Genomic DNA, 27,556 nt, shown 5'->3' on the forward strand with positions numbered 1-27,556 from the left:
CTGCGTGGCCAAAAGATTCTACCTCTGCATCATCACAGCTGCAGCTTCCGAAAAGATTCTCCTTGGCAATAAGAGAATTAAAATTGATTCAAACAAAGCAAAGCATTTTTGAACAGAAATAAAACACAGCAAGAAACCAGGGATCTTTCTCTCACTCACTGACATGAAACAATCTCTCAGTGACTCCCCGTCTTCAAAACACATCCCCTGACACAGAGCCAGAGACTGGGAAGTGTGGCTGTGTTTACTCTCTCACTCTCTCACTGCGTCTCTTCTCTCGGCCACTGAGTCTCCCTCTCTCTCTCTGTCTTTTCCTACCTCTCTGACTTTCCGTCTCTCTCCCTCTATCTCTCTTTCACTGTGTCTCCCTTTCCCCCTCCCTCTCTCTCTCTGTCTCTATCTCTTTCTCTCCCTCTCACTTTCGCTTCCTCTGTCATGACTGTTTCTTGTCTCTCTTTCACCATCTCTCCCTTTCTCTCTGCCTCTCTCTCTCTCTCTCTGCCTCTCTGCTTCTGTCTGTCTCTCTCTCTCTGAGCCTCTCTTTCTGTGCCACTGCCTCTCCCTCTATCACTCTGTCTCTCCCCGTCTCTCTGTCTCTCTCTTCCTCTATCTCTCTCTCACCCTCTATCTCTCTCTCTCCTCCTATCTCTCTCTCTCCCTCCATCTCCCTCTCCCTCTATCTCTCTCTCCCACCCTCTATCCCTCCTTCTACCTCTATCTCTCTCTCCTTCTATCTCTCTCTCTCCTCCTATCTCTCCATCTCCCTCTATCTCCCTCTCCCTCTATCTCTCCCTCTCCGACTATCTCTCCTTCTACCTCTTTCTCTCTCTCTCCCTCTATCTCTCTCTCCCTCTATCTCTCTCCCTCTCTCTCTCTCCTTCTATCTCTCCTTCTATACCCTTGTCCCTCTATCGCTCTCTCTCCTTCTATCTCTCCTTCTACCTCTGTCTCTCTCTCTCCCTCTCTCCTTCTCTCTCTCTCTTCCTCTATGTCAATGCAGTTTGAAAATATCCAACACTCATTGCTAAAACACTGACACGAAACCCCTAATACCTGACTGGGTAGACAATGGGGGTTGCTACTGGGGTTCTGTCAAGTTCTCATTTCGCTATCTCTTCTGTATCTCACTGTCTTCCACTTTGGCCCTCTCTACATATCCCCATTTGTTTTCATTACCCTCTCTCCTCTTTCCTTCATCGCCCCCACTTTATACGGAGAGGGAGAGCGCCCTCCACTTTATACATAGAGAGGGTGCTCCCTCCACTTAAGACACAGAGAGGGAGCTCACTCCACTTTACACACAGAGAGGGAGCTCCCTCTCTGTGTCTTAAGTGGAGGGAGCACCCTCCACTTTATATATAGAGAGGGAGCTCCCTCCACATTATACATAGAGAGGGCGCTCCCTCCCCTTTATACATAGAGGGTGAGCTCCCTCCACTTTATACATAGAGAGGTAGCTCATTCTATTTTATACAGCTGTCATGGTGGGATTTGAACCCTTGTCGCCAGAGCATTAGATTGGGTCTCTGGTTACTTGGCCAGTGGTATTATCACTGTGTGACTGCCTCCCGAATGGCCGTGAACAGTGCATGTCCCCCAATTTGACCCACAGTAGTTCCTAGGCTGTAACCCTGAACATGGTCCCAAATCAGATCCTCAAAATTCACATATTAACTGGGAAAAGGCAGGAACAGAGTGAAAGGGGATTGCTTTGTCCCCGGATTCAGTGTCCACTGCAAACAGATCAGTTACATTTACAATCGAAACGCCAAGAATCAACAAGGTCACGATGCTGTGGCAATTACGGAGACTTGGATATCACAGGGGCAGGAATGGATGTTGGATGTTCCGGGGTTTACATGTTTCAAAAGGAATAGGGAGGGAGGTAAAAGAGGTGGGGGAGTGGCATTGCTAATCAAGGATAGTATCACAGCTGCAGAAAGGGAGGTCGTCGAGGAGGGTTTGTCAACTGAGTCATGATGGGTGGAAGTCAGAAACAGGAAAGGAGCAGTCATTTTGTTGGGAGTTTTCGAAAGACCCCCCAATAGCAACAGAGACACGGAGGAACAGATTGGGATGCAGATTTTGGAAAGGTGCAGAATTAACAGGGTTGTTGTCATGGGTGACTTCAACTTCCCTAATATTGATTGCAACCTCCTTGGTGCAAATAGTTTGGATGCAGCAGATTTTGTCAGGTGTGTCCAGGAAGGTTTCCTGACTCAATATGTAGACAGGCCGACTAGAGCGGAGGTTATGTTGGATTTGGTGCTTGGCAACGAACCAGGCCAGGTGGCAGATCTCTCGGTGGTGAGCATTTCGGTGATAGTGATCACAACTCCCTGACCTTTACTATCGTCATGGAGAGGGATAGGAGCAGACGGGATGGGAAAATATTTAGATTAGATTAGAGATACAGCACTGAAACAGGCCCTTCGGCCCACCGAGTCTGTGCCGAACATCAACCACCCATTTATACTAATCCTACACTAATCCCATATTCCAACCAAACATCCCCACCTGTCCCTATATTTCCCTACCACCTACCTATACTAGTGACAATTTATCATGGCCAATTAACCTATCAACCTGCAAGTCTTTTGGCTTGTGGGAGGAAACCGGAGCACCCGGAGAAAACCCACGCAGACACAGGGAGAACTTGCAAACTCCACACAGGCAGTACCCGGAATCGAACCCGGGTCCCTGGAGCTGTGAGGCTGCGGTGCTAACCACTGCGCCACTGTGCCGCCCCTAATTAATTGGGGGAGGGGGAATTGCAATGCTATTCGGCAGGAACTGGGGAGCTTAAATTGGGAACAGATGTTCTCAGTGAAATGCACGACAGAAATGTGGAGGTTGTTTAGGGAGCACTTGCTGCGACTGCTGGATAGATTTGTCCCGATGAGGCAAGGAAGGGATGACAAGAGATGTGGACCAGCTAGTCAAGAGAAAGAAGAAAGCTTACTCAAGGTTGAGGACGCAAGGATCAGACAGTGCTCCAGAGGGTTACAAGGTAACCAGGAAGGAACTGAAAAATTGACTTAGGAGAGCTAGAAGGGGACATGAAAAAGTCTTGGCGGGTAGCATTAAGGGAAGTCCCAAGGCGTTCTACACTTATGTGAGGAACATGACGATGGCCAGAGTGAGGTTAGGGCCGATCAGGGATATTGGAGGGAACTTGTGCCTGGAGTCAGAGGAGATAGGGAAGGTCCTAAATGAATAATTTGCTTCAGTATTCACTCGTGAGAGGGACCTGGTCGTTTGTGAGGACAGCGTGAAACAGGCTGATATGCTCGAACAGGTTGATGGTAAGAAGGAGGATGTGCTGGAAATTTTGAAAGACATGAGGATAGATAAGTCCCCGGGGCCAGACGGGATATACCCAAGGATATTACGGGAAGCTAGGGAAGAGATTGTGACGCCTTTGCGATGATCTTTGCGTCCTTACTGTCCACTGGAGTAGTACCAGATGATTGGAGGGCGGCAAATGTTATTCCCTTGTTCAAGAAAGGGAATAGGGATAATCCTGGGAATTACAGACCAGTCAGTCTTATGTCAGTGGTGGGCAAATTATTGGAGAGGATTCTGAGACAGGATTTATGATTATTTGGAAAAGCATAGTTTGATTAGAGATAGTCAGCATGGCTTTGTGAGGGGCAGGTCATGCCTCACAAGCCTTATTGAATTCTTTGAGGATGTGAAAAAACACATTGATAAAGGAAGAGTAGTGGATGTGGTGTATATGGATTTTAGCAAGGCGTTTGATAAGGTTCCCCATGGTAGGCTCATTCGGAAAGTAAGGAGGCATGGGATGCAGGGATATTTGGCTGTCTGGATACAGAATTGGCTGGCCCATAGAAGACAGAGGGTGGTAGTAGTAGGTAAGTATTCAGCCTGGAGCGCGGTGACCAGCGGTGTTCCAAAGGGATCTATTCTGGGACCTCTGCTCTTTATGATTTTTATAAATGACTTGGATGAGTAAGTGGAAGACTGGGTTAGCAAGTTTCCCGATGACACAAAGGTTGCTCGAGTTGTGGATAGTGTGGAGGGCTGTTGTAGGTTGTAACGGGACATTGACAGTACGCAGAGCTGGGCTGAGAAGTGGAAGATGGAGTTCAACATGATAAAGTGTGAAGTGATTCATTTTGGAAGGTCGAATTGGAATGCAGAATACAGGCTTAAAGACAGGATTCTTGGCAGTGTGGAGGAAAAGAGGGATTTTGCGGTCCACGTCCATAGATCCCACAAAGTTGCCACCCAAGTTGATCGGGTGGTTAAGAAGGCATATGGGGTGTTGGCTTTCATTAACAAGGGGATTGAGTTTAAGAGTCGCGAGGTTATGCTGCAGCTCTATACAGCCCTGGTTAGACTACACTTGGAATATTGTGTTCAGCTCTGGTCGCATCATTATAGGAAGGATGTGGAAGCTTTAGAGAGGGTGCAGATCAGATTTCCCAGGATGCTGCCTGGACTGGAGGGCATGTCTTATGAAGAAAGGTTGAGGGAGCTAGGGCTTTTCTCATTGGAGTGAAGAAGGCTGAGAGGTGACTTGATAGAGGTGTACGAGACGATAAGAGGCATAGATAGAGAGGATAGCCAGAGACTTTTTCCGAGGGAGGAAAGGGCTATCACCAGGGGGCATAATTTTACGTTGATTGGAGGAAGGTTTCAGGGAGATGTTAGAGGTAGGTTCTTTGCACAGAGAGTGGTGGGTGCGTGGACTGCACTGCCTGCGGTGATATTAGAAACAGATACATTGGGACATTTAAGCTACTCTTGGATAGGGACATGGATGATAGTAGAATGAAGGGTATGTATGTAGTTTGATTTTAGAGTATGTTAAAGGGTCGGCACAACATCGTGGGCCGAAGGGCCTGCAATGTGCTGTACTATTCCATGTTCTTTGCTCTATGTTCTGTGCAATAGTATGGAAAATGTTACTGACACCACTCACAATTGTAGCATCTATCCCAAATGAGTACCGATTTCAGGTTTATTCCCGAGAGACGTCTTACTCAGAAAACGTCATTGACCGTGAAATGATTGTGTTTTATCCACCACAATATTTACATCAGAGTCAAAGCTGCTGATGTAATGTGTTTGTTCAGGTGAGTGTAAGTCATAACAATGATCAGGGGTATAACCATATCAGTGGAGAGTTATCCCCTGCATAAATCAGGACCCATTGGAATGGAGCCTCTCAGAGTGCCTGGTGGAACTGTGGATTCCAGGCTAAGAGAAGACTCTGCTTTTCACAGAAATGGGATATTCAGTAATGTATCAGATAGAAGACATTTATTACCCTGTACTTGCAGCAATTGGAGTTCCTGGTAAGCTGGTATCTCACCTGTTCAGGTGTAAATCGATGTTAACTGTGCTGCTGTACTCGGTATTATTTGTCACTGTGTGTGTTACACAGCCACCTGTTATTTTCCTGCAATTTACTGATGGAACCTTTGCATTGTCTACTCTTTCAGTCTTGCAGAAGTTGTATTATGTCTTTAATGTTATGGGTTTCACTAACCGTGGCATTGGTACTGGATTATTATCATTTGAATGAGATGTTTCAGTTAGGATCAAGAATCAGACCATCAGGAGTTTTAACAGTTTCATGATGTGGATCTAATTGGTCCTGGAATATATCTATGAATTATTTTCAGTGATTGATAATGAGACATCTCATGGTCTCAGTGTTACAATATTCTCCCTCCCCAATAACATGGCTCAGCATAACGGGGATTCCAATGTATCTATTGGTTATCACTGTTATCAAATATTATTTCATTTGTGTATGGCTGACGCTGCTTCAGAGGTCTGGATGCTGAACTGAGTTTGCTGCTGACACTTTCACATCACCTTCCCTGCTTCACTGTGGAGCCCTCACTGTCACTGGACTACATTGTAAAATAGAAAGTACTGATGTAATGTTTTATTGGTTTACACTCTATCAGTTGGAATCAAGAGTTTTCCATTTATATGTGGATTATCAGCTGCAGCGCTGATCTTGGTGTTTTATTAATTAATTAAACAATCCCACATTCTAACGGATTACTTTATAATTCCAGGAGAAGGAATTTCAATGATTGTAAGGTTTGTCTGGAAGAAGCTTTCGATCCTGTTTATTCCATGCATTGTCGATGAAGTGAAGAGTGTAGGTGAACAGTGGAGACTTGGGTCATCTGTTGATATATTAAATTATTCACTGAGGTTTCACCATTGAACAAACTGACTCTGAAAATAGAATAATTGAACCTGATGCTGGTGAACAGAACACAGGCGCAGAATGTTAGGAATAAATTGTGTGTGAAAAGTAGTATCAAGTGACAGTTTGCAGAGTGTGAGTACTCCAGAGAGATAGGGAAGGAGAAAAGGAGCAGGGAGAACTAAACCAAGGGAAATACATAAGCAGAAATAAGTAGAAAGAGAAAGAAGCAGCAGTGTGAATAATTCACTATCATAAAGTGCTGGAATGTCCAGAACAATTAGTGGGAGAAACTTGGGGTTGAATTTCTCTGTTGTGAAATTGTGTTCATTTTCCTGTTGGACTTGATCCTCTGTGAGGATTTCTGTCAGGTCCTCATTTTGTTTGAGATAAATTTCCTATTCCTTACTTAGTGACTGAATAAACAGAATAGAGTCAGTTCCTCACTGTTTTTGTTATTCATTCATGGGATGTGGGTGTCACTGGCTCGGCCAGCAATTAATGCTCATCCCCAATTACCCTTGAGAAGGTGGTGCTGAGCCTCCTTCCTGAACCACTGCAGTCCATGTGGGGCAGGTACACTCACAATGCTCTTTGAAAGTGAGTTCCAGTATTTTGACCCAGCGACTGTGACGGAACAGCGATATAGATCCAAGTCAGGATGGTGTATGACTTGGACGGGAACTTGCAGGTGGTGGTGTTTCCATGCTTCTGCTGCTCTTGTCCATCGAGGTGGTGGAGGTCGCGGCTTTGGAAGGTGCTGTCGAAGGTGCCATGGTGCGTTTCTGCAGTGCACACTGCTGCCACTGTGCGTCGGTGGGGGAGGGAGTAAGTGTTTGTGGATGGTGTGCCAATCAAGTGGGCTGCTTTGTTTTGGATTTTGTCGAGCTTCTTGAGTGTTGTTGGAGCTGCACCCATCCAGGCAAGTGGAGAGTATTCCATCACACTCCTCACTTGTGCCGTGTAGATGGTGGACAGGCTTTGGGAAGTCGGGAGGTGCGTTTCTCGTCTCAAGATTCCTAGCCTCTGACCTGCTCTTGCAGCCACGGTATTTATATGGCTACTCCAGTTCAGTTTCTGGTAAATGGTAGCCCCCAGGATGTTGATAGTGGGCATTCAGCGATGGTAATGCCATTGAATGTCAAGGGAAGATTGTTTGATTCTCTCTTGTTGGAGATGGCCATTGCCTTGCACTTGTGTGGCGCAAATGCTACTTTCCACTTATCAGCCCAAGCCTGGATATTGTCCATTTCTTGCTGCAATTTTATGCATAGTAATTCATTAATCAAATACTTCATCTTAAAATCTCAGTGGCTGCTGAATTCAATAAAGAGTGAGGCTGATATCAGAAAAATATTTAAATTTATATTTAATTGCCTGTACAAACTAAATATATTAACTATATTGTATAAACAATGAATTGTTCTCCAACACCAATAACCACAGCAATTATTGTTTGAATTATGAATTGAGCTGTATTACCGGAATCTATAGATCAGATTTCCTCTATCGCTCTGATGCAGTCTCTCCCTGTGAATCTCAGCCTCTCCTCTGACTATATTGATCCCTAAGTCTCCTCATCCACTGCTTCAGTTTATTCACTTTCCCAAACCATCTGCTCCAGTCTCCCCTCCTGCTCCAACATGTCCTTTTGCTTCTCTCTCTCCCAATCTCACTCATTGGCTCCACCTTCAGCTGCCTTGTCAAAACTGAAAACAATACGCGAACAGAGGAGCAGAAAGAGGACATTCAGCCCTTCGAGCCTTCTCGTCCAGTCTAGATCATGACTGAGACTCAAACTCAATGGTGCAGTTTTCAGCCTTTTCACATTTGGTGACAGCCCCTGTCGGTTCACAAAGACCAGAACAACAAACCAGCTACACATCCCGCTCTCCCCAAACCTTCCCAACCAACATTCTGGAGACAAATGCCCAATTAACCCATTGGACTCCATCTATGTAAATCCCCTTTCTCATTTCCCCACTGGCACTGCATGCTCACTCAGTACTTCAATAGATCCGGTGCTGACTTAATTCACTTTCTGTATAAATTTCCCATTCATTAATAAAAGTTATGTTTTCAAACATTTCACTGTGTCAAAGTACTGCCCAGGTCAGCGAATTAGTTTTCACTGCTCGATGCAGCAACAAGGTTGGAAATTTCAGCCCAGATCCTGTCAAACTGCTGCTTTGTCTCCAGGTCTGATCAGTAATTTCTCTGCTTCCTTTTCTCGCTCTTCCAGTTAACTTGGTGGCGATTGTGATCCTGTCCCGAGGAAAGTGCGGTCTCTCCAAATGTATCACTGTCTACCTGGTGGGAATGGCAGTGTCTGATCTCCTGGACGTGATCACTGAACCCATATTGAAATGGATTGTCTTAATTTATTTTCCATATTCATTCCTGAACATTACTCCTGTGTGTTCTCTCATTAACGTTCTGCTTTCTGCAGCCACAGTTGTTTCTGTCTGGCTCACAGTCACTTTCACCTTTGATCGATTTGTGGCCATTTGTTGTGAGAAGCTGAAAACAAAATATTGCAATGAGAAAACGGCGGCTTTGGTTATAGGAACAGTGAGTGTGCTGGGCTGTTTAGAGTCTCTCCCCTGGTACTTTACACTTGAAGAACGTTACATTATTGATAATGTTCCCATCGGTTGTGTTTATAAACTGATCTTCATGACTTCCCCCACATGGGGGGTGTTTGAATTGTTTGACCTCATTTTAACTCCTTGTGTCCCGGTCTTTCTGATGTTGCTGCTCAATGTTCTGACTGTCAGACGGATTTTATTCTCCAGTAAAGTCCGCAGGGGATTCCAGGGCCACAGCAATGGAGGGAATCACAAGGACCCAGAGATGGAGAATCGCCGGAAATCAATTATTTTACTCTTCAGTATATCCGGCTGTTTTATACTGTTATGGGTGACCCGGGTTGTGTTTCTCATTTATAGGCGAATTGCAGATGTTCAGTATTATTCCTGCAACACTGACCCTCTCTATATCACAGATCAAACATCAAAGATGCTGCAGCTTCTCAGTTCCTGCACCAACACATGTATTTACACAGATTAAATTCAGACAGGAGCTGAAGAAGGCGGTGAAATACCTTCTCAATCTCATTGTTAAGTTAGCGAAATAATGGAAAGAGCTGAAGGGTTCCAAACACTGGAACTAAATTGCCTTCCGCCACCAAGCCCCACCACCCCGCCCCCCACCCTCCCCCTCACCCGCTTTTGTGATTATTTGACCAGCGCCATCTTTAGTCCTGGCAGCTGCCTGAGCATGGCAGACCATGACGTTTAAGTGGAACAGGCTGCATTTGCGCATGTGCCAGTACAGCGCCACCTAGTGGTTGTGTTGCCAACAAATGCAGCTGCAAATCACAGGAATTGTGAGGAGGTGAGAGGGAGACAGTAACTGCAGTGAGACAGGGACACCTACAGATGGAGATAGTGAGATGGGGCAGTGACTGCAGTGATTGAGGGACACCAGCAAATGGAGATGTTGAGAGGGGGGCAGTAACTGCAGTGAGGCAGGGCCACCAGCAGATGGAGATGCTGAGACAGTGACAGTAACTGCAGTGAGACAGAGGGTCACCAGCAGATGTAGACGGTCAGTAGGGGCAATAAATGCAGTGAGGCAAAGACACCAGCAGATGGAGGTGGTGACAGGGGCAGTAACTGCAGTGAGCCAGGTGCACCAGTAGATGGGGATGGTGAGAGGGGACAGTAAACGCAGTGAGACAGGGACAGCAGCAGATGGAGATGGTGAGATGGGAGACAGTAACTGCAGCCAGACAGGGACGCCAGCAGATGGAAATGGTGAGAGTTGACAGTAACTGCAGTGGGACAGGGACACCAGCAGATACAGATGGTCAGTAGGGGCAGTAACTGCAGTGAGCCCTGAGGAGTATTGACAGGCAGAGAGATGTGGGCGTACAGGTCCACAGGTCACTGAAATTGGCAACGCAGTTGGGCAAGGTAGTCAAGAAGGCATACGGCATGCAGGCCTTCATCGGTCGGGGCATAGAGTAGCATCGGCAGCAAGTTCCAGGCACTCACCACCCTCTGTGCAAAGAACTTGCCTCGCACATCCTCTCTAAACTTTGCCCCTCGCACCTTAAACCTATGTCCCCTAGTAACTGATTCTTCCGCCCTGGGATAAAGCTTCTGACTATCCACTCTGTCCATGCTACTCATCATTTTGTAAACCTCTATCATGTCACCCCTCCACCTCCGTCGTTCCCGTCAAAACAGTCTGAGTTTATCCAACCTCTCCTCATAGCTAATGCCCTCCAGACCCGGCAACATCCTGGTAAACCTCTTCTGTACCCGCTCCAAAGCCTCCACGTCCTTCTGGTTGTGTGGCGACCAGAATTGCATGCAATATTCTAAGTGTGGCCGAACTAAGATTCTCTACAGCTGCAACATGACTTGCAAATTTTCATACTTTATGCCCCGACCGATGAAGGCAAGCATGCCGTCTGCCTTCTTTACTGGCTTATCCACATGTGTTGCCACTTTCAGTGACCTGTGGACCTGTACGCCCAGCTCTCTCTGCCTGTCAATACTCCTAAGGGTTCTGCCATTTACTGTATACTTCCCACCTGTATTAGATCTTTCAAAATTCATTACCTCACATTTGTCCGGATTACACTCCATCTGCCATTTCTCCGCCCAAGTCTCCAACCGATCTATATCCTGCTGTATCCTCTGACAATCCTCATCACTATCCGCAACTCCACTGACATTTGTGTCGTCTGCAAACTTACTAATCAGACTACATACATTTTCCTCCAAATAATTTATATATACTACAAACAGCAAAGGTCCCAACACTGATCATTGTGGAACACCATTAGTCACAGCCCTCCACTCGGAAAAATACACTTCTACTGATACTTTCTGTCTTCTGTGACCGAGCCAGTTCAGTATCCATCTTGCCAGCTCACCTCTGATCCCGTGTGACTTCACCTTTTGTACCAGTCTGCCATGAGGGAACTTGTCAAAGGCTTTACTGAAGTCCACACAGACAACATCCACTTCCCTTCCTTCATAAATCACCTTCATCACTTCCTTAAAATGTTCAATCAAGTTAGTGAGACACGACCTCCCCTTCACAAAACCATGCTGCCTCTCGCTAATAAATAAATTTGTTTCCAAATGGGAGTAAATCCTGTCCCGAAGAATCCTCTCTAATAATTTCCCTACCACTGACGTAAAGTTCAATGGCCTATAATTTCCTGGATTATCCTTGCTGCCCTTCTTAAACAAAGGAACAACATTGGCTATTCTCCAGTCCTCTGGGACCTCGCCTGTAGCCAATGAGGATACAAATATTTCTGCCATGGCCCGAGCAATTTCCTTCCTTGCCTCCATCAGTGTTCTGGGGTAGGTCCCATCAGGCGCTTCTCAACCCAGGCAGGAAGCATTTTAGAACGAAATCCGTGTGGGTTGGGATCGGGTCAGAACGGGGCCATGACCCCAACCTGCCTCCAACCCCAGCGCTTCCAGATTTAACAAATCCTGGAAGGGGAGGAACAGCGCCCAGCTCACGGAACGCTGGTCAACCAGTTAAATATAGTAATGAGGAGCCAAAACACGGGCAGACTGGAGAATTGTACCCGGTCTTCAAACACTCTCACCTTAAGAACCCATCCCGGACTCGAATCTCTTCCTGGGGCCGAAGAAATTCCTCCCTGACTCAAACCAGTCCCTCGGATTGGAGGCACACATACATCTTGGACCACTCCCTCTGATGTATAAATGAGTTAAATTGAAAGGGGAATTTACTGAGTTAATGGAAATGTGATCACAGCACGGGATTTCATTTCTACAGGAATATCATTAAAAGAAAAGTGTCATAATAACCTATTATAACGGTGGTTATGGATTACATAAATAATGTGCACTCTGCTGGACTACACATAATAACAAATAACCAGCAGGTTCACATATTCTTCACAGAAATAATACCATAACTGAGAGATTATCATTTTCAGGATATGTTGTGGCTCTGTTCTGTCGGTAAGAGAAGGATGAGTGCTGAACTAATAGAGACATTTAAAAATATATAGGGGTTAGAAGGGGATAACGTGGACCTGATATTTCCACCTTTACTGATGACCAGTTCAGCATTTCCTCAAAATAAGACGGTCATCAATAAATGCACCATGGAATTCAAGAGAAACCGATTTACTCGGAGTACTGAGAACGTGGAATTGAGAGCTTTTGGAGTCGTTGAAATGGGAAAACATTATATGCAGAAGCGAGGTTAGTACATGAGGGATAAAAAAAAGAAATGTTGGAACCACTCAGCAGGTCTGGCAGCATCTATAGAAAGAGAAGCAGAGTTAACGTTTCGGGTCAGTGACCCTTCTTCGGAACTCACTGACCCGAAACTTTAACTCTGCGTCTCTTCCACAGATGCAGCCAGACCTGCTGAGTGGTTCAGCATTTCTTGTTTTTATTTCAGATTTCCAGCATCCACAGTATTTTGCTTTTATTTTAGTACATGAGGGAGACAGGACTGGAAGGATATTCAGACAGGATTAGATGAGCTGGAATGAAGAGAGGCTCCTGCAGAGCAGGAAGACTGTCCGAATCTAGTTGTACGGAATGCCCAGTTTCTGTGCTGCAAAATCTGTAACTTGTCTATTAACAAGTCATGGTCATCAGTGTTTTTTCGTAATTTTGAAGAGGATTATTGATTATTTCAGTGCACTTATCACCAAACGCTTCTCAGGACTGTGCTCGGGAACGAAATTAATCAGCACCTGATAGTGTTGTCAACAACTCCACTTCGAGTAAGAGTAAGATGGGGACCCGCATTGAATACAATGACAGATACTCCAGGAAATACATGGTCCCGAATGCTACGTTGTCCACATCAGTTAGTCAGACACAATCAGTGCAATTCTGGAGTGACAGATACTCCCAGTTATACATGATCGCTGAGGTCAGGTGCTCCACTCCAGTTAGTGCACACATGCTGTATAATTCTACGTTAACAGATAATTCCAGTAACACTTCCCCTCTGCTATTTTCCTCCTTTGAGCTGTGAATCTACAAAACACAACGTTCCACAGAATTCAATAACTTTACAATGTAGAATGCCTTGAAGTAGAAACAGTTGAGACAACAGGTTAAAACTGCACAGACAATTCAGGAAATTAATGCAATTATATTATTGAATATGTGTTTGTGTAACTGTAACTATTCGATCTCATGTAATATTATTATTCCTATGGCAATGGAAGAAACCAGCTCATACACAGATTTACAAAACTTCATTGGTTAGAGATACTTACCAGGAACGCCAATTATAGCAAGGATCACGTAGAATATGTTCCTCACCCATTGAATTGGTTGGTGCATTTTCTGCTTGGAGTTATCGGTCTGTTCGTGCTGCAGGTAATATCTCTGAAATACATTCTGAGGTGACACATTCCCAGTGTATTAACTTTATATTCTACCGGATCTCCATGGGGCTACTGAGGTTGCAAAATTGTTCAAACAGTTTTTTCTTAATCTTTGAACAAACAGATTACGACAGCTGTGTTAATTCCCTGTTGATGGAATATATTTTGCACTAAAATTGAATTGGGCCCACCCCCAAGACTGGACAAATCTGATCACAATAAACAACTAATCATAACTGGAAGCTGTGTTAAGCAGAAATCAAGGAAGTCCTACAAAAATCACGAGTCCCATCTATAGATCTCATGTTGTTTTGTTGACGGCCTTCACTCAGCATGGCTATTCAGAAATTAAATTCCTAACGTCAGAGAAGCCTCGAAGGGATGTTCGTATATACTTATATGTGCAATTCCGTTCAACAATTCATGTGTTCAAACAAAAAGGAACATAGAATGGTTGCAACACATCAGTTGGCCATTTGGTCTCTCTTGTTCGTGTCAGCTCTCTTCAAGGGCAGCTCAGCAAATCTCACTCCCACATCTCATCATCACCGACCTGCATTGCTTTTCTCTTCAGTTGTTTATTCAATTCGCTTCTGATTGAATCTGCCTTCACCACACTCTCAGGCAGTTCATTTCATATCCTAAGCACGTGCTGTGTAAAAATACGTTTACCTCATGTCGCCATTGATTCCACTGCCAATCCCTTAATCCTGTGTCCGTTGGATTTCGCCAGGTCTGTCAATGAGAGCACTTTAAACCGTGAATGGTTTGGAACAACTCTATCAAACTTTCTCTCAATTTCCTCTTTAAGGAGAACAACCCCGATTCTCTAATCTGTCGGCATAAAACATCTGTCACCTCTGCAATTTTCTCTTGAACATTTTCTTCACCCGCTATAAAGCCGACACATTGTTCCTCAAAGTGTGGTGCCAAGTACTGGATACAATGGCAGGATTGTCAATATCGTTCTATCCCTCAGACAGTCCGAGCTATTCCGTTTCCCTTTTCAACCTCTTTATCAAATGCATCGATAATTTTTTTTGTGTCAAAACCTTCTTTCACATCGAGCTCGAAAATTTAAACAAATTTGCATTTAAATATCTGCACCTCCCTCGCTGGAAAACGGTCTATCTGTGACTCTTCACTTCTCTTCCACGAATTCCCTCTCTCCATTTAAGTGGACAGACTCTGCATCAATATTTACTATAATCCACCAACTTCCACAGTTATTTTGACCACACTTCCTCCAACTCCGCTTTGCGTAAATAATAACTTCCATTCTCTCAGTTTCCTCATCGCCTTCTGTTTGGCGCAACGATGCCATCTTCCATAATAGAGCTTCTGCAGTCTCTTCATTTCACGTTATCCGTGCATTTCTAACATTAACAAGAAATGCTGGAACCACTCAGCAGGTCTGGCAGCATCTGTGGAAAGAGAAGCACAGTTAACGTTTCGGGTCAGTGACCCTTCTTCCGAAACGTTAACTCTGCTTCTCTTTCCACAGATGCTTCCATACCTGCTGAGTGATTCCAGCATTTCTTGCTTTTATTTCAGATTCCCAGCATCCGCAATATTTTGCTTTCATTTCTCACATTAGTTTTGCAGAGGCCTCAGCTTTATCTGTTTCATAACCCCAGTTTCTGTCCTCACCTCCTTCCCTATCTTCCAGAACCATGATATTAGTTCACTTATTCTCACTTTCCATTGCAACCGCCTCTACCTTCAACACATCATCCTCCTCCATTTCCACCATGTCCAACTAAAATCGCGAACAAAATATCTTTTTTCACACTTCCGTCACACCCAAGATCTGATTTGCTTGCCCACAGCTCTTTTCTATGCAAGTGCAAGAGATGCAACAGATTTCCTTTCGCCTATCATCATAAGGTAATTAGAAATAGAAGTAGGAGTAGGCCATTCAGCCCCTGGATCATGTTTTGCCCTTCAATAACATAATGGCTGATCTGACCGTGGCCATAATTCCAATTTCCCGCCAGACAGCATTAAATCATCACTCCCTCGTAAATGAAAAGTCAGTCTAAACCATGCTTGAATATATTTAATGACCCAGACTCCGCTTACGTCCGGGTAAGTGAATTCTAAATGCGATGGAACTTTCAAGATAAGAAATTCTTAGTTATCAGAATTTTAATTCGGAGACTGCTTATTCATAAACGGTGGAGAATGTGCTGAGCTCATAGCCGGGCAGGACACCAATGTACCACCCATTTGGGTACCAAGATGAAGGCTGTTTCCTTTTGCTCCTTGGATGTGGGCATTGCTGGCGAGGCTGGGATTTCTTATCCATCTTTTTTTGCCTTGGGAACGTGGCGGAGCGCCACCTTCTTGAAACACTGGATTCCATCTACTTTAGGTACACCCGCAGTGCAATTAGAAAGGAAGTTCCAGGATTTTGACCCAGCAATGATGAAGAAATGGCGATATCGTTCAAACTCAGTATGTTGTGGCTTGGAGGGAACTTTCAGGTGTACATATTTACATGCGTCTGCTGGCCGAGAAAGTAAGTAATACAATTTTGGCCCCAGGATATCATTGTATCTTCTGGGTTATCTAAATACAGCAGCAAGAAAACTCTGACCCCGAGGACTATGCCGGTAGGCAGTAAAGGCAAAGCTGGCACAGATTTGCCATTTATGGCAAACAGAAGCCAAAGATACAGACTCACTGGTGAATCAAATTCAATCGTTTGTCTGCAAAAACATTTCCCAATTTCAATAATTCCGTTTCCTTTCTCCTGAAGGTTTATTTTCCCTCCTAGTTTTACATTTTGTTCCCAAATATTTATGTGATTTCATGTTCGATTTCACACAATATCAGGATGGATCAGTTCTACACTTACTAACATAGCATTCAACAAATCCTCAAAAAATCTTCAAGGCAAATCTGCCATTTAAAGCATGTCCACGTCCCTCTGCCTCTCCCTCACATGAATTGCAAATATTGCAGATTTTTACTTCGTGGTGAGTCGGTTCCTTGTTGGTTTGAATTACCCTGAGGGAGGGACTGATAGCCTCATAGAATATTTCGTTCACGTGCCCTGCACTGGCCTGAAATCATGCAAATACGACGCCCTGACAGAGGTCAACAAAGGAGCATGAAACATCCCAATTATAAGATCTGATCCTGGGAATGCGCAAAATGTAGGTCCATGATTTACCAAATTTGGTCAACAGGCATCTGTCAAAGGGCAAAGCAGGAGCTGGTCTTCCTTCCACATAGGTTTATTCACAATACTCCATATAGCATAATTGCAGACTACATTTCCCTTCTCCAGTCCAGCTCCCCCATACCCCCACCCAGGTGGAAACTGGTTCTTCCAGATGTACCCTGATCTTTCCATAATTAGTATCAGCTGCTCTTAATCACAATTAGAGCATACAGCTATACATACTCAATTGACAAATCATTTGCAACATTGGCTCATTAACAGCATTTTGTGATCGTTCCATCAATGTGTCCATTGCACATTATTATTTTTCTTGTGGTTCCTGTTCGAATCCCAACGCTACATGTGAGCATTCCAGCTCCTCCTTGAAGACCAGAACTGCTCTTCACATGTCCTGCTGGAAGAGGTAGACAGAGGGAGAGATAGATGGCGAGAGTGGAAGAGAGCGACAGAGAGAGTAGTAGGTTTGATAGAGGGAAAGTTGGAGAGAGACAGCGAGATAGAGGGCGAGACAAAGTTCAAGAGGAAGAGCCAGAGCGAGAGATAGAGAGAGACAGTGTGAGGGCGCATGAGAAGGAGAGGGAGGGACTGAGCAAGAGAGGGTAGATGGAAACTACCATACGGTGAAAAAATATCTAACTCATGCTGAACCTGTCCTGGGTCTGTTTGAATGGATCTCATACACGGAGCTTTCCTCTGTTTTTAACCGATGTTGCCCCTCAATTGGTAATGTTTGATGGGACAGTGTAGCTGGAGATTTACTCTGTACTTAACCATGCTGGAACTGACCTAGGACCGTTTTGGGGAGAGGTTGATCTGCTGTATTGGGCTGCAGTGGAGCAGAGCATGTACAGTTTCCACCGGATAAAAGGAATGATTCACTCCAGTTTGGTAATGTGTGGCCCATATGTTTATCAGAGTCAGCTAAGAACATAAGAAGATAGGAGAGGCTATTTAATCATTCAAGCCTGAGGTTAGACCACATCTGGAACAGTTGATCATTCTGGCTCCGGTATAATCGTACGCAAATCTTGACCTTGAAAGGAGTGGTGCAGATTCAGCAGAATGTGATCTGGATTGCCAGGAGAAGAGTATGTAGAAAGATTACACAGACCAGTCTTGCATTTCCTGGCATATCGAACTGAGGGGTAATTTGATTGTTTTATCAAGATTTTGAAATAAATTAAGAGTGTCAGTTCGAGAGAAAAATGTTTTTCCCGCCGATTTCGGAGTCCAGGAAGGCGGGACCTAACCTTAAAATCAGAGCCAGGTCTTACAGAAGAATTATTAGGAAACAATTGTTCACAATAAGCCTGGTGAAATCTAGTCTAACGTGGAGCATGAAACCATTGTCGATTGTTGCAAAACCCCATTTAGTTCACGAATGTCCTTTAGGGAAGAAAATCTGCCGTCCTTACATAGTCTGACCTACATGTGACTCCAAACTCACAGCAATATGGTTGACTCTGAAATGCCCTCTGAAATGGCCTGGAAAGTCACTCAGTTGAATCAAACCAGCAAAGTCTGAGAAAAGAAATTAAACTGGATGGATCACCCGGCAATGACCTCGGCACCAGAAGAGAGCCACCGATTGCGTCTGTTATGACAGTATCACCAGAGGGGGAGTCGCTGAGTTGGTCTGTTACTGTATTATCTCCACAAGGAGAGTCAAGGAGTGGGACTGCTATTACAGTATCGCTACAGGACGAGTCACCGACAGAGTCATGGGTGGGTCTGTTATTATAGTATTTCCACAGGGAGAGTCACTGAGTGGGTCTCTTATTACAGAATCTCCAAAGGGAGAGTCACTGAGAGGGTCTGTTATTATATTATGTTCACAGGGAGAGTTACTGAGAGGGTAAAATATCGAACACTAATCCAATACTTACCCCCAAAACATTCACACTAAACCCCTAATGTTTCCTTTCAAATGTAGTTCTTGCATACGTCCAGTTTTTAATGTTTAATGTTTTCAACATTATTAAATGTACTGTTTCTCTCAGAATCTCGCCCTGTCTCTCTCTCTCTCTCTCTCCCCCCTCTGGCTCTGTTTCCCCGTCTGTATGTCCTTCTCACTCTCTCTCTCGTTCTGTCCCTTTCTCACTCTGTTTCTATATCTATCATTCTGCATCTGTCTCCCTCATTCTGTAACTGTCTCTCTCCGTCTGTATCTGTTCATCTTGCTCTGTACCTGTCTCTCTCATTCTGTGTCTGCCTTTCTCACTCTGTATCTGTCTCTCTCATTCTGTTCGTGCCTCTCTCATTCTGTAACTGTCTCTCTCCCTCTGCATTTGTCTCTGTCGCTCTGTATCTGTCTCTCTCATTCTGTAACTGTCCCTCTCCCTTTCTATCTGTCTCTCTCTCTCTGTATCCGTCTCTCATTATGTGAATGTCTCTCTCCCTTTCTATTTGTCTCTCTCTCTCTCTGTATCTGTCTCTATCATTCTGTATCTGTTTCTCGCCCCCTGTATCTGTCTCTCTCGCTCTGTATCTGTCTCTCTCATTCTGTAACTGTCTCTCTCGCTCTGTATCTGTCTCTTATTATGTAACTGTCTGTCTCCCTATGTTCCTGTCTCTCATTCTGTATCTGTCTCCCTCTGTATCAGTCTCTCTCTCTTTTTGCATCTGCCTTTCTCCCTCTCTCTCTGTCTCTGTCTCTCTCTTTCTCTCTGTCTCGGTGTCTCCCTTTGTCTCGCACCCTCTTGAAATGTCTCTCTCACTCTGCCTCTGTCCCTGTCCCACTCTGTCTGTGTCTCTCTCCCTCCATCTCTTCCTCCTTCTCGCCCAGGACAGCAATGCCTGGTGTCACTTCTTAGTCAATTTTGAACCTGCAACTCTTGCCCTTGCTGGGAAAGTCAATGCAGTTTGAAAGTATCAAACACTGATCCTACTGTCAGCCCTAAAACAAACACAATAAACTCTCAATACCAGACTGGGCAGACAATGGGGATTGTTACTGGGGATCTGCCAAGGTTTCATTTCACTATCACTTCTGTCTCCCGCTGTCTTTCACTTCGTCCTTCTCTCCATTTCTCCATTTGATTTAATGTCCCTCTCTCCTCTGTCCTTCAGCTCCTCCACTTCATACATGGAGCGGGAGCTCCCTCCCCTTCATACATAGAGTGGGAACTCCCTCCACTTTATACATAGAGAGGGAGCTCCCTCCACTTAATACATGGAGACGGAGCTCCCTCCATTTTATACGCAGAGACGGAACTCCCTCCACTTTATATGCAGAGATGGACCTCACTCCATTTTAAACGCAGAGACGGAGCTCCCTCCACTTTATACATAGAGAGGGAGCTCTCTGCACTTTATACATAGAGAGGGAGCTCCCTCCACTCTATACATAGAGAGGGAGCTCCCTCCATTTAATACATAGAGCGAGAGTTCACTCCACTTTATGCGCCGAGAGGTAGATCCCTCCACTATATGTGCCGAGAGGGAGCTCCCTCCGCTTTATACGCCGAGAGGGAGCATCCGTCCACTTTATGCGCTGAGAGGAAGCTCCCTCCACTTCATACACCGAGAGGGAGCTCCCTCCACTTCATACACAGAGAGGGGGCTCCCTCCACTTTATACGTACAGAGGGAGCTTCCTCTATTTTGTACAGCTGTCATGGTGGGATTTGAACACCTGTCACCAGGACATCATGTTGGGCCTCTGGATGACTTGACGAGTGCTATTACCACCATGCGACAGCCTCTGCAATGGACGTGAACACTATCTGTCTCCTAATAGCACCCACAGTAGTATCTAGGCTGTAACCCTCAAAATGGTCTCGAATCAGATCATCAAAGTTCACATTTTAACTGGGAAAAGGCAGGAACCGTGTGAAATGGGATTGCTTTTGTCCCTGCCTTCAGTGTCCACTGCAGACAGATCAGTTACATTTACAACAGAAACCTGAGAGTGAACAAGGTCAATGCAATAATATGGAAAATGTAAATGATGCCACTCATAATTGTAGCATCTATCCCGAATGAGTACCGATTTATGTTTTATTCCCGAGAGAGGTCTTACTAAGAAAATGTCACTGACATTGAAATGATTGTGTTTTATACACCACATTATTTACATCAGAGTCAAAGCTGCTGATGTAATGTGTTTGTTCAGGTGAGTGTAAATAATAACAATGATCTGGGGTATAACCATGTCAGTCGAGATTTATCCCCTGTATAAATAAGGACCCATTGGAATGGATCAGCTCAGAGTGCCTGCTGGAGCTGTAGATTCCAGGCTAACAGAAGTCTCTGCTTCTCACAGAAATGGGATATCCAGTAATCTTTTACTTCAGATCCATTTACTATCCTGTACTTGCAGCAATTGGAGTTCCTGGTCAGCCTGTATCTCAGCTGTTCATGGTGTCAATCGATGTTAACTGTGCTGCTGTATTCGGTGTGTTTCTCACTGTATGTGTTGCACAGCCACCTGTTCTTTTCCAGAAATTTACTGATGGAATCTCCTCATTGTCTACTCTTTCAGTCTTGCAGGGGTAGTATTATGTCTTTAATGGTATTGGGTTTGGTAAACGTGGCATTGTTACTGGATTATTCTGTATACCGAGAGCATTCAAATCGAGCATCTCGGCTAGGATCATAATCAGACCATCAGGAGCTTTTAACAGTTTCACCATGTGGATCTAACCAGTCCTGGAATATTTTTATGATTTTCTTTCAGTGATTGATAATGAGACATCTCGCCGTCTCGGTGTTACAAGGGAACAGAACAATGTCCTCCCTCCCCAATAACATGGTTCAGTTTAACTGAAATTTCAATTTGTATCTTGGTTATCACTGTTATCAAATATTATTTCAGGATTTTGACCCAGTGACAGTGAAGGAACGGCGATATAGTTCCAAGTCAGGATCGTGTGTGACATGGAGGGCAACATGCAGGCGGTGGTGTTCCCATGCAGGCGGTGGTTTTCCCATGCATCTGCTGCTCTTGTCCTTCGAGGTGGTTGAGGTCGCGGGTCTGGAAGGTGCTGTCTAAGGAGCCTTGGTGCGTTTCTGCAGTGCATCTTGTAGATGGTACACACTGCTGCCACTGTGCGTCGGTGGTGGAGGGAGTAAATGTTAGTGGATGGGGTGCCAATCAAGCGGGCTGCTTTGTCTTGGATGGTGTCAAGCTTCTTGAGTGTTGTTGGAGCTGCACCCATCCAGGCAACTGAAGAGTATTCCATCACACTCCTGAACTGTGCCTTGTACATGGTGGACAGACATTGGGGAGTCAGGAACTGAGTTACGCACCTCAGGATTCCTAGTCTCTGACATGCTCTTGTAGCCATGGTATTTATATGACTACTCCAGTTCAGTTTCTAATCAATGGTAGCCCCTAGGATGCTGATGGTGGGGAATTTAATGATGGTGATGCTATTAAAATTCAAAAAGATGTGGTTAGATTCTCTCTTGTTGGAGATAGTCATTACCTGGCACAAATGTTACTTGCCACGTATCAGCCCACGCCTGAATATTGTCCAGCTCTTGCTGTATTTCTATGCATGGTAATTCATTATTTAAATACTGCATTGTAAAATCTCTGTGACTGCTGAATTCAATAAAGAGTGAGGCGGATATCAGAAATATATTTACATTTTTTTAAATTGCCTGGACAAACTAAATAGATTGACGATATTGTAAAACAATGAACTGTGTGCAACACCAATAACCACAGGGATTATTGTGTGAATGTATGAATTGAGTTGTTTTACTGAGATCTATGGATTAGATTTCCTCTACGACTCTGCTGCAGTCTCTCCCTGTGAATCTCAGCCTCTCCTCTCACTGTCTTGAATCCTCAGTCTCCTCATCCATTGCTTCAGTTTACCCACTTCCCAAACCATCTGCTCCATTCTCCCTGATGCTCTAACATGTCCTTTTCCGTCTCTCCCTCCCAATCTCACTCACTGGCTCCACCTCCAGTTGCCTTGTCCAACCTGATAGGAATAAAGGAACATAGGAGCAGGAGGAGGCCATTCAGCCCTTCAAGCCTGGTCCACCATTCTAGATCATGGCTGATACTCAAACTCAGCACTGATGTTTCCAGCCTTTTCCCATTTGGTAACAGTCCCTGTCGGTTCATCGAACCCAGAGCAACAAACCAGCTACACATCCTGCTCTCCAGAAACCTTCCCAACCAACAGTCTGGAGACAAATTCCCAGTTAGCCCATTGGATTCCATCTCTGTAAAACAACTTCTCATTTCCCCTCTGAGACTGCATCCTCACTCAGTAGTTCCAGTAGATCCGGTGCTGCCTTTATTCACTTTCTATATCAATTTTCTAATTCATTATTAATAATTGTGTTTTCAAACTTTTTACTGCTGCAAAATACTGCCCAGGTAAATGAATCAGTTTTCACCGCTCGATGCAGCAACAAAGCTGGAAATTTCAGCCCAGATCCTGTCAAACTGTTGCTTTGTCTCCAGGTCTGATCAGTAATTCCTCTGCTTCCTTTTCTCTCTCTTCCAGTTAACTTGGTGGCGATTGTGATCTTGTCCCGAGGAAAGTGCGGTCTCTCCAAATGTATCACTGTCTACCTGGTGGGAATGGCAGTTTCTGATCTCCTGGTCGTTATCACTGATCCAATATTGTACAGGATTGTTTTCATTTATTTCCCAAATTGATTCCTGAGAATTACTCCTGTGTGTTCTCTCATTCCCGTTCTGTTTTCTGCATCCACAGTTGTTTCTGTCTGGCTCACAGTCACTTTCACCTTTGATCGATTTGTGGCCATTTGTTGTGAGAAGCTGAAAACAAAATATTGCAGTGAGAAAACGGCGGCTGTATTTGTTGGAACAGTGAGTGTACTGGGCTGTTTAGAGTCTCTCCCCTGGTACTTTACACTGGAACAAGATTACATATTTGTTAATGTTCCCATGGATTGTTTTTATAACCTGAGCTTCTTTACTTCCCCCATATGGGGGGCATTTGAATTGTTTAACCTCATTTTAACCCCTTGCGTCCCGGTCTTTCTGATTTTGCTTCTCAATGTTCTGACTGTCAGACGGATTTTATTCTCCAGTAAAGTCCGCAGGGGATTCCGGCGCCACAGCAATGCAGAGAATCACAAGGACCCAGAGATGGAGAATCGCAGGATATCAATTATTTTACTCTTCAGTATATCCGGCAGTTTTCTACTGTTATGGGTGATCCGGGTTGTGTTTATCATTTATAGGCGAATTGTAGATATTCAGTATTATTCCTCCTACTCTGACCCTCTCCATATCACAGATGAAACGTCACAGATGCTGCAGCTTCTCAGTTCCTGCACCAACACATGTATTTATACTGTGACCCAGACTAAATTCAGACAGGAGTTGAAGAAGGGGGTGAAATACCGTCTCAATATCATTGTTAAATTAGGGAAATCACAGAAAGAGATGAAGGGTTTCAAACACTGGAACTAAACCGCATTCCGCCCCCCACCCTGGTCCACCACCCTCCACCCAACCGCCTTTATGATTATTTGACCGGCGCCATCTTTAGTCCTCGCAGCTGCCTGAACACGGCAGACCATGACGTTGAAGTAGAAAAGGCTGCATTTGCGCATGTGACGTTACAGTGCCACCTAGTGGCGGAGGTGAGAAGGGGACATTAACTGCAGTAAGACAGGAGCACCAGCAGATGGCGATGGTGAGAGGGAGGACAGTAACTGCAGTGAGACAGGCAGTTCGGCAGATGGAGATGGTGAGAGGGGGCAGTAACTGCAGTGAGGCATGGACACCGGCAGATGGAGATGGTGAGAGGGAGGACAGTAAATGCAGTGAGACAGACGCACCGGCAGATGGAAATGGTGAGAGGGGGGAAAGTAACTGCAATGTGACAGGGACACCAGCAGATGGAGATTGTGAGAGAGGGCAGTGACTGCAGTGACACAGGGCCACCAGCAGATGGAGATGCTGAGCCATTGCTGATTGGGAATTTGGTGTTTTTGAGAGGTTGAAAGTTTCCACAAGTTTGAGGAATTTACTTTATGTAAACTTGAGATGTTGATTAAAATAAGTTCAGTGCCACTTTTATTAAATAGCTATTTTCCTACTATGTGATAACTTGTAACATTAAACTCGTTCCTGTTAGGAAAATTATTTTGTGTGATTAGAGGTAATGCATAAATAAAACAGCAAGATGAAATAAAACTCCGACAATCATTTATAAATGAAAACACTCTATATATGTGCTGTTGAGTGCTTCACCACTAACGATATGACATCTCTTTGTCTGACTGCTCTTTCTATGCTGGTATCTTCTGCACTATAACTAAGATTAATTGAAGCTTTGATCCGATTGTCTTTTGAAAGTTAATATTGAATCTGTTTTCAGAAACCTGTCAGAGAGTGAATTCAATACCAGAACAACTCCCTGACTATTTGTTTCTCCCCTCTGCTAGTGCAAACAGTCTCTCCTCACGCCTCCAATCTGAGGGAAAGATTTTGAATACAATTAATTTCTCCATGGCAGCACTTGCAGAGGAGCTGGATCCCTCACTTTTCTAAACCCATTACCCCCCACCCTGCAATTCCCCCCCTGCAATTTATCCCCCGCCCGCAACTTACTCTCCCCCGCACAATTTATCTCCCCCATTTATCCCCCCCTGCAATTTCTCCCCCCCACAATTTCCAGCCCCTGCTCTTCCCCAACCAATTTATCTCTCCCCCCCGAAATTTATCTCTCCGCCATTTATCCTCCCGCAATTTGTGCCCCCCACGCAATTTATCCCTCCTGCAATTATACTCCCCGCAATTTACCTCCCTGCAATTTCTCCCCGCAATTTAGTACCCCCCTCAATTTATTCGCACCACAATTTTTATCCACCATGCAATATTCCCCTGCAATATGTCCCCCCTGAATAATATCCCCTCTTGTACACACCTCCACCCAATCAAACTAATCCTCGTCTGCAGAACCCTATCTGATATCTCCTGTTAACTGACCACCATCTAATACCCTCATTATGAACAGTCCCCTATCTCATTATCCCCTTCCCCTTGTTACAAGACAACCCATCTAAATACCCCCCGGGAACAGACTCCCATCTACACCACCCTCCCCCCCCACCCAGAACAAACACCCATCTAAATATCCCCAACCCCTGGACCAAACTCCCATCTAAATACACCTCCAGAAGAAACTCCCATCTAAATAACCCCCAGAAATAAACTTGCATCTAAATACACCATAGCCCCCTGGAGTCGACTCCCATCTAAATACCCCACCAGGAAAAACTCCTATCTAAATATCCAAACATCCCCCAGGAGCAAACTGCCATCTAAATACCGCCCATGAAAAGACTCCCATCTGAATCCCCCCGCCCCCCCCCCCCCCCACCCCAGGAGCAGACTCTCATCTAAATATCCCCTGGACAGACTACCATCTATTTACCGCCAGGAACAGACTCCCATCAAAATACCCCGCAAGTAACAGACTTCCATCTAAATACCCCCAGGAACAAACAAACTCCCATCTAAATACACCCCCCGCCCCCAGGAAAATACTCCCATCTAAATACCGACCCAGGAACAAAATCCCATCTAAATATCCCCCAGGAACAAACTCCCATCTAAACACTGCCCAAAAACCGGCTCCCATCTAAATACCCGCCCCCCACCCCCGGAACAGACGCCCATCTAAACACCCCTCTCCTGTGAACAGACCCCCATCTAAATACTCCCAGGAACAGACTCCCATCTAAATACCCCCCCATTAACCGACTCCAAACTAATTCTCACCCCTGCCCCCCCACTGTAAATACGCCCCCCATTCTAAATACCCCCCCGTCCTGTAAATGCCCCCTCGCGCCTACCAATTCCCACCCTGTATCATCCCCCCTCCCTCGTGAACAGCCCAACCCCGGGTTATTCCCACCTCCATCACTTTTTTGGGTGTGGCTCCGTCTCACGACAATCTTTCATTCACTTTAATTCCTGGACTTGGTAAGCCACTGGAATTCCATCAAGTGGCTTCCAGACCCCCGGCACCTCTAACTCCTGACCGGCTAAACACGGGGCCGGGAATAGAGCAAGGATCTCCAGAGGCTAACTGGAATTCTGAGCCTTTAACGCACAGTAACATCCCAGCCCCAGACACATCCCTCTCTGCAGAAAGGTCTTTCACCTGTTCTCCCCATCGGCTTCAAGAAATCAAACAGAGGGAGACACACGCAAACACGCACACACTGACTGGCAGAGGGACGGGAGGAGGCTGTTCAGCCCTTTCAGCCAGTCCCACTCATGTTAGATCATGGCCGAGCTGTCCTTTCCTCCATTGAGGCACAAGGAGACAGGCAGAGACAGTCGGGGAGTAGATACAGACTTGGACTTGCTGCCAATGGTGCAAACTAGGCTGTAGGAGAGGAGGGTTGTTGTGAATCGGCTGTCCGTTCAGCATCTCTCCCCTCAATGGTAGCTAATCTGAGCAGAGATGGAAAGCAGTATCTCGGTTCACAATCACCCTATTCAGCACTAGGCAGCGAGTTCAAATCCACCCGTAAGCAGAGGGACAGAGACGCAGAAAACACATGCTGGGATTCGGACAGCACAGAGAGAGAAAGGGAAGTAAATGGAAATGGAGATAAAGACTGAGATACAGGGAGTCCGAAACCAGTGAGAAAGAAACAGAGAACAGAGGGTCTGAAATACCGAGAAGGGCACAGAGAGAGAGAGAGAAATGGAGACATACAGAGAGAGATGTAGATATTGAGAATGATCCGAGACAAAGAGAGAGATGCAGATACAGAAAGACGTGAAGGGGCAG

This window comes from Heterodontus francisci, chromosome 21 (assembly GCF_036365525.1).
Source record: "Heterodontus francisci isolate sHetFra1 chromosome 21, sHetFra1.hap1, whole genome shotgun sequence".
Taxonomy (NCBI): domain Eukaryota; kingdom Metazoa; phylum Chordata; class Chondrichthyes; order Heterodontiformes; family Heterodontidae; genus Heterodontus; species Heterodontus francisci.